The sequence below is a fragment of the Gorilla gorilla genome, chromosome 19 (genome assembly GCF_029281585.2).
Source record: "Gorilla gorilla gorilla isolate KB3781 chromosome 19, NHGRI_mGorGor1-v2.1_pri, whole genome shotgun sequence".
NCBI lineage: Eukaryota > Metazoa > Chordata > Mammalia > Primates > Hominidae > Gorilla > Gorilla gorilla.
Genome location: NC_073243.2, coordinates 73,210,526 through 73,219,298, shown reverse-complemented (window position 1 = coordinate 73,219,298; position 8,773 = coordinate 73,210,526). Strand labels below are relative to the sequence as shown.

Below are 8,773 nucleotides of genomic sequence, written 5' to 3'. Positions count from 1 at the left end.
AAATTCAGAGATTATTGGTCCAAGACACCACTGTTCACCTGATTGCAGCCTACCTATCCTCTTTGCGGACAAAGTACCTAGAAGGAAAGGTGAATCTTGATCTTCTAACTTAGGCTAGAAAATGGGATCCAAAATCATAACCTTCTATCAAAGAATTAGTGACTAAAATGTACTCCAAAACCCCCTCGGCCACGCAGCTTGTGAGAGAATATTCAGGGAAAACAAGTACCAGTCAGTATCAGTAGCTCTTCTTGTTTGCTTTCACATAAGGGGTTCTAACCGCCATGTTCCCTAAGTCTCTCCTTTCCCTTGGGATGCCAACATTGTTCTTGAATTCTCTATGGTGGTTTTTAAGTTCCCCGGCTGTAAGCTACCTTTGGTTATCCCAACTCCAACTCCTGGTGGCTTACCTTAGTTGCTGCAGCTGCTGTTACTTCAGTTTGACGCTGGAGTTAGATCTTGTTGCCATTTTTGTGTCAATATCATTCCCTCCATTTCTGTGGGGTCCTTTACCACTCTCTCCTTCGTGTTGGTACAGGATAGCTCCTTTGCCATAACTGTGCTGTTTCACGAAGATGCAGCAAGGAGAAGGGAAATGAAAGGAGGGAAGAATGAGGAGAGATCGAGTTTTTACCCATCGGTGTCGCAATTCTTGCTAGGCTCCTCAAAGTTGGTTTTAACCCTCCCAGCTTCTTACTGTGGCTATACGGATCACTAGACTCTATTCTTTCATAAAACACTGTTCTCTTGGGGAATTTTGAAAATGTTCCCTTGGACATTTGGGGCTTTCTACACAATGTCAAACTCCTAGGCTCTCCTCCCAACAAATAATCTGCGTGATGCCTTGGAACTTTTCCCCCTTCTACTCCAGGATGAGGTATTGCTCTTCATCTCTTCTCCTGAATTGTTGGTGGCAAGCCTATTGGATCTGTTATGGGGACCCGCCTTCTCATCTTGGGGATGTTCTTTGCTGTAATGTGGGTTTACTCTCTTGACTTTCCTTTCTGAAACTGTATTGCTTTTAGCATTTTCTGAGCCTCTAGCTGGTGACTCCAATTTGCCTACATAGGAACTGCTTCCTATCCTCCAGAAATTCCTCAATTCTGAATTCACCTCTGCCCTCTAGAGTCAATAGCAGACTGCTCTTTACAGTAGCTGTCTTCTAGGTTGAGGCTCTGCTGAAATGCAGACAGTCAAAACCTTCCTTTCCTACATGTGTCAATCTGACCTCCATCGCTGGCTTCTCCTGTACTGCCGCTTTCTGCCGTCTCTCGGAAGACTGGGCCAGCACAGTCCATTTGGATTAACTGGACAAAAGCAATGCCAAAAATGACCACATTAAAGCACGTTCCCCCTGCCCTGTCCCCCCAACACACTACACACACATTCATGCGCATACCAACCATGCTTCATTGTGTGACAGTAGCCAGCTGCAATACTTAACTTTTTTTTTTTTGAGACATGGTCTCACTCTGTCACCCAGGCTGGAGTGCAGTGGCCCAATCTTAGCCCACTGAACCTCTGCCTCCCAGGTTCAAGTGATTCTCCTGCCTCAGCCTCCTGAGTAGCTGGGACTACAGGCACACACCATCACCCCTGGCTAATTTTTGCATTTTTTAGTAGAGATGGGGTTTCACCATATTGGCCAGGCTGGTCTCGAACTCCTGACCTCATGATCTGCCCGCCTCTGCTTCCCAAAGTGCTGGGATTACAGGCATGAGCCACCACGCCCAGCCAATACTTATCTTTTAAGAATTGGTGGAAGCTCTTTAATTAGGAACATTCAAAACCAGAAGAGATTCCACATCAAAAGGAAATAATAACAATTTTGAAATATTAACAATTTATGCTTCTACAAGTCCTTTCACAGCGCTCAAAGGACTTTATGGGCATGCTCACATTTATTCTTTGAATTTAAAAAATCTTTAATTATGGTGATTTTCAAACACAAAATACAGCAGTATCATGAATCCTTATGAACCTAACAACCAGTTTCAACAATTATCCATTCACAGTCAATCTCATTGACTGTCCTAGCCTCACTGAATTATTTTGAAGCAAATCTCGGCTATTATATCATTTCATCCACAAATATTTCAGTATATATCTTTAAAAGATAAGCATTCTAAACAATTACATCAAAAAATTTGAAACAATTCTTTAATGTTACAAAATACACAAGTAATGCTCAAATTTTCCCCAATTATTTCATGAAATGTTTCCGTAGCTACTTTGTTGCAATCAGAACCCAAAAATTTCACTCATTCCATTTTGTTGCTGCCTCAAGTCTAGTAATCTATAATTCCCTTCCTCTTTTCTTTTGTCTTTTCAATTTATGACTTGAAGACACCGTGTTATTTATCCTGCAGAATTTCCCACTGTCTGGATTTTGCTAATCTCATTTCCATAATGTTGTATAAGTTGTTTCTCTGTCTCCTATTTCCTGTAAACTGAAGATGGATCTAGAGGTATGTATGATCTAATTCCAGTTCCATTTTTTGTTGTTGTTGTAAATACTTTGTAGACGGTGTTGATGGTGTTGTGTGTTTTCTTCAGGAGGCACATCATTGTTGTTTCTCTTTTTGTGATGTTGGTAGCCACCGTTTATTTTATTTATTTATTTTTTGAGACAGAGTCTCACTCTGTCACCCAGGCTGGATTGCAGTGGTGCAATCTTGGCTCACTGCAACCTCCGCCTCCCGGGTTCAAGCAATTCTCGTGCCTCAGCCTCCCGAGTAGCTGGGATTACAGGCATGTGCCACTTCCCCAGGCTGATTTTTGTATTTTTAGTAGCAACAGGGTTTCATCATGTTGGCCAGGCTGGTCTTCAACTTCTGACCTCAAGTGATCCTCCCACTTCAGCCTCCCAAAGTGCTGGGAGTACAGGTGTGAGCCACCACATCCAGCCTATTGTTCATTCTTAAAAACTACATACACCCATTTTTTTTTTCTGAGATGGCATTGTATGGATTTTAAAATATTTATTAAAAACATTTCCATGTTTATGTGGTCTTAGCTCATTTTCATTCCCATTGGTTATATAACATTCTTTCTTCTAAGCATCAGCTTTCCAAATTCCCATCAATTATGCTAGTGTACCATTTTCTCTACAATTAGATGGTTCCTCTTGCTCCATTCTTCCTTTTCTTCCTTCCTCCACCTCCTGCCCAACCCCTACTTCCCCAAGGAAAGGAATATGTATTTTATGTATTTCTTTTAGAGTATTGTCTTGTTTTTACAGAATTTCCCTCTACCTGTCTCATAGAGCCTTATTTTCCAGACCAGTAAACTTGCCTTTCTTTTCTTTCTTATTTTATTTTTTATTTCTCATTTTTATTTTTATTTTTTCCTGCCCCCAGCATTCATGATACGTGTGTGTGCTTCACTTTTAGCTTCAGGTGTCTACTGTTTCACAGGCTAGAGGTCTTGACTCAGCCCTTTCTTTTGTTTGTCTCCAGCTTCTGGTGCAATCCAGGCAATGTTGACCACTCCCTCCTTATTGAGGCCCCCTTCATTTTCTAGGCAGCTCCCTCTCCTGGTTTCCCTCCTCCCTCACAAATCACTACTTCCTGGTCTCCTGCAAGGTCACCTGTCCCTCAGCCCATTCTTGAAATATTACCATTGCCCAGTCTTTGTCTGTGGCCTGCTTCTCCTTTCACATGATGCTGAGTGATCTCATCTACCCCCTTGGCTTCAACCACCAACATAGGATGATGCCTCCCAATCACAGACCTTTAGCCAAGACTCCTCTTCTTAGTTCTAAGATATTGCATCTAACTGTTTACTAGAATTCACTCCCAGACCATTTCTCCTCAATATGTACAAATAGAACCCATCACGTCTCATTTCTGACCTTCTGCCTTCCTCCCCTGCCTCATCCTCTAGCTCTGTGAAGTATATCATTACCAACCACAGTCATCAAATCAGAAACTGGGCTCCTTGTGGATTATTTCCTCTTCTTTCAAGTCTGACCAATCACCTTTCATGCCGACTGCCTCCTATTCATGCTTTCTCATACATGTTCCCTGATATGATTTGGCTCTGTGTCCCCACCCAAATCTCATGTTGAATTGTAATCCTCAATGTTGGTGGAGGAACCTGGTGGGAGGTGATGGAATCATGGGGGTGGATTTCTTTCTTGTTGTTCTCATGATAGTGAGTTCTCATGAGATCTGGTTGTTTCAAAGTATGTGGCACCTCCCCTTTAACTGTCTCTCTCTCCTGCCACCATGTGAAGATGTGCTTCCTTCCCCTTCACCCTTCTGCCATAATTGTAAGTTTCCTGGGGCCTCCCTAGCCATGCCTCCTGTACAGCACATGGAACTGTGAGTCAATTAAACCCCTTTTCTTTATAAATTTCCCAGTCTCAGGTAGTTCTTTATAGCAGTGTGAGAACAGACTTATACATCCCCCTTTGCCATGTCTATTATCTCATAATTATCTCATTATTGCCTAACTTATTTTCCTGCTTCCTAAATTGTGCCCTTTCCATACGTTCTTTACACTGCTGCCAGAATAATCTTTCTAAAATCATGTATCTGAGTTACATAGCTTTTCCATATAAAGTCCAACCTCCTGATAGGGCAGTCATCATCCAAACTTTGGCCACTATGTCTCTAGTCCACACTATGCATGCCCCAAAGATCCTATGCAGCAACACATGTCAAATTGCTAATAAAGGGCCTGGCTCAACATACAGAAGCTATGTTCAATTTTCAGCCTGGAGATTTGCTCTTCCTCTTATTTCATATACCACTTCATGCTGCTATGTCTTTTCACATCCTCTCCTATCCTTCCACTCCCTTTCTTCCCCTTTCCACCTAAGTAGTGCCTATTTATCTTTAAGCCTCAACCTAACTAACCTATTTCCTTGAAACCTTATGTAGTTAAACATCTCTTCTCGGTGCTCCTGAGGGTCTCTCTGTTGCTGCTGTCATGGCCCCTATGTTTAGTGTTCGTGTTAGTTTGTCCTCACACTGCTATAAAGAAATACCTGAAACTGGGTAATTTATAATAAAAAGAAGTTGAATTGGCTCATGGTTCCACAGGCTCTACAGCAAGCATGGCTGGGGAGACCTCAGAAAACTTATAATCCTGGCAGAAGGTGAAGGGGAAGTAAGCACGTTTTGCATGGCTGGAGCAGGAGGAAGGGGGTGGGGGTGCTACACACTTTTTGTTTGTTTGTTTTTGAGACGGAGATTCGCTCTCGTTGTCCAGGCTGGAATGCAATGGTGCAATCTCGGCTCACTGCAACTTCTGCCTCCTGGATTCAAGTGATTCTCCTGCCTCAGCCTCCCAAGTAGCTGGGGTTACAGGCATGTGCCACCACACCTGGCTAATTTTGCTTTTTTTTTTTAGTAGAGATGGGGTTTCTCCATGTTGGTCAGGCTTGTCTCAAACTTCCGACCTCAGGTGATCTGCCCGCCTTGGCCTCCCAAAGTGCTGGGATTACAGGCGCGAGCCACCACGCCCAGCCTCGTGCTACACACTTTTAAACAATCAGATCTCATGAGAACTCACTATCACAAGGGGAACGTCTGCCCACATGATCTAATCACCTCCCATCAGGCCCTCCTCCAACATTGAGGATTACAATTCAACATGAGATTTGGGTGAGAACACAAATCCAAACCGTATCAGTATTGGCTTACTTGGTTCATCTATAGGAAGCCATGGGTGGTAGGTCATGAGCTTAAATTTTTGTATCTCCGATAACAAACACAGTGCTTGGCCCACTGTGAGTGTTCAATAAAGGCAAAAACGAATAAAGCCCAGTCATTTCTACCGCTCCGCATTCATGGTGAGTTCAGTCCTTTATCATCTCTACCTGGACAAATTGAATTGCTTCCACCCTGGTTTTCCTGACTTCAGTCTCCATTCTGGTAATTTATCTACTAGCGCTAATCCCATCCTTTTGCCTCCTAAAGATCTAGCACTCCACAGTTCTGATAAGACTCCTCAGCAGGGCCTGTGTCTGTTGAGAGCTGAGACTGTTGTATTGTGCATATCAATGGTACGGAGGCAGAAAATTGGTCGAGAAACGCTAGCCTATAAAATAAAATTCAGATTTCCCAGTGTGGCTTCTATAATGCCACATCATTTTGTTTCCCTTATAACTTCCAAATAGTCTTAGATGCAGCCATTCCAGACTTTCACATTGTCACCTCAACCAAAACGCCCCCAGCTGTCCTGCATTCATGTACTTTGCTAAGAAGGCACTTTAGGAAGCCTTGAATTCCTTCCTCAGTTCCTCCTTCAAGATCTGGCCAAAAACCACCTCCTCTCTGAAACCTTCCTTGACACTCCCCATATTCCCCCAGCATGATACAAATCCCATCACTCCTCTATTTAAAATCCAGACTCAGGCTGGGTGCGATGGCTCATGCCTATAATCCCAGCACTTTGGGAGGCCAAGGCAGGTGGATCACTTAAGGTCAGGAGTTTGAGACCAGCTTGGCCAACATGATGAAACCCCATCTCTACTAGAAATACAAAAATTAGTTGGGTATGGTGGTACATGCCTGTAATCCTAGGTACTCTGGAGGCTGAGGCATGAGAATCACTTGAACCTGGGAGGCGGTGGTTGCAGTGAGCCGAGATCACACCAGTGCACTCTAGCCTGGGTGACAGAGTGAGACTCCGTCTCAAAAATAATAATAATAATAATAATAATAAATAAACAAATACATAAATAAATACATAAATAAAATAAAATCCAAACTCCTATTTTAGTGAGTACATTTTAGGTTTATGCAACTCTGTATCTTACAATAAAGAATGCTGTTGCTCTCACTCTCTTCCTCACTGGAGTATAACATCCTTAACGAAGATGGAAGACATTTATCTGACTCACTTTTGCAGTGTTACCCATGCCCAATCCCTCTTCTAGGCCAAAGCACCCAGCACAGTTACTGGAACTCATGATTCCCCTTATCTGTGAATGCAAATCCCAAAAATATCTTTCTTCTCCCCTCCTTCCCACAGTGGGCCCTTGCCCTTATCTTTCTTTGAATTCCTGAATTCTTTACATTTCCTTGCACCATAATTTTCCTCTGCTGGCAAAGAAACATTCTACTCTAATCCCTTTTGGAAGCATTGTCGTCACAGTGTGGTCAAGATTTCTTCCATCTCATTCCCCTATGTGCTTCAGATGCCATGTCGGTTTCCTCTAAGAGGCCAAGCATACCTGCCTATATTTTGAGCTGTTAATAGCTCCCCATTTTTGTCTCTCACCCCCATCCCAACACCTTCACCATCTTTTTTAGATCTTGACTCTTTAAAAATTTTTATCGTCCATCCATTCCTGTGTTGTCTCCCCAACACAAGGATGGGAAACAAGTTTCTCTTCTCTGATTAAAACACTCTGTTCCAGATAAAGCCCTGGCAACAGCATTCCTATCTTCTTCACCAGGATGCAAGTGTTATCATTGCCTTTAATCACATTTGTTTTATTGCATTCATAAAGCAATAAAACGTCTCAATCCACACACTATGCAAATAGTTGGCTGCAGCCAGCTATAACTTACAAAGATAAAAACTTGTTAAAGAGCTATTGGATGAGGCCAGTTTGGGCTGCAGAGGACATTTCTCCTGCGGTTTTCTTTTTGTCTCACCTTCTTCCAGAGTGTTCCTCTCTCGCCTTGGCTTTTTCCAAGTTTGCTTTTGCATCGTGCTTCCTGTTCATTTGGATTTTAATTGGGCCTTGCTTTCCGTTTCATTCTCCTTAAATTTGCTTCTGCCTTGCACATCTCAGACTGTGCTGGGGTTACTTGGCTCAGGTCTCTTGCTGCATATTCACTGTAGATTTGGTGTGGTCCACTCATTGCCACTGTGTCTGCAGAGGGAGGACAGCATGCAGGTTAAGTGTCCTGGTTCAGGCATCAGCCTACATTGGGATGTTCTGCTCCTTTCTAGTTGTGTCATCACAGGCCAGTCATTTAACATCTCTGAGACCCAATTTCCTTATCTGTAAAGCAGATATAATAGTGGTATTTAGTGCATAATGAACATTAATGGTAACTGTCATTAGTATCAACTTTTCAGACTCCAGCTAGGCTTATGGAACATGGATCTTTCCTCTCGTATTTGTGTAAGTATATAAGCCTTTATTCATTCCCTCTCTTGCCATTTTTTAAACAGGCATGTGTGTGTGTATGTATGTGTGTGTCTATGGGGCTAGAGGGTGTCTCTGGCAATGCAAAAAAAGAGTGGATTGCATATCTATTCCTGCCTTGAGTATTTGAGCCATAGATCCAGCAGTTTGTGAGGTTTTGGGGCATATCCATAAGCTCTAAAACCACCCAGGAAGCCTTTGGAAGTTGTGATTGGTTGGCGAGATCCCCTGAGAGTATGCAGGGCTACATTAGTAGCCATGAGCAGAACTGGGGGTGAGGATCTAGCACTCTCTGCCCTCTGTGAGATGTCATCCATCCTCCAGGGATAAACAGAGTTCTAACTTCCAGAGGAACCCCAGAATCCATTCGAGGATTCAGGGCTGGGTCCAGAATCAGCCCGAAGCTGGGACAACAGGCATCCTCAGCCAATTTCCAAAGACTGGGACTCTGGGTCTTCAATTAGGAAGGGAGAAAGAACAATTCAGAGGATTGAATGATCAGAGCACAGTAACTGTGTGACTCCAGGCAAGTCGCTTTCCCTCTCTGAACCTTGGGTTTCCCAATCTACGAAGGAGAGGGCTGGATCTGAGATGCCTGAATTAGTTGACTGTTAAGGTCTCTTTCTTACATGATGAGCATTTTATGATTTTATAAAGCAA

The 8,773-nt window shown here is 43.0% G+C and overlaps 1 long non-coding RNA gene across 1 annotated transcript in view; it reads right to left on the bottom strand.

Annotated features, from left to right (window-relative positions):
- Positions 1–448: 448 nt before the first annotated feature.
- Positions 449–8,773, bottom strand: part of LOC129527894 (uncharacterized) — a 40,548-nt gene continuing 32,223 nt past the window's right edge. Inside the window, exons 2-3 of the long non-coding RNA XR_008672983.2 lie at positions 7,614–7,966; positions 449–562 (exon numbers count right to left, since the gene is read on the bottom strand). This is a non-coding gene — a long non-coding RNA (uncharacterized lncRNA). The remainder of the gene's footprint in view (positions 563–7,613; positions 7,967–8,773) is intronic.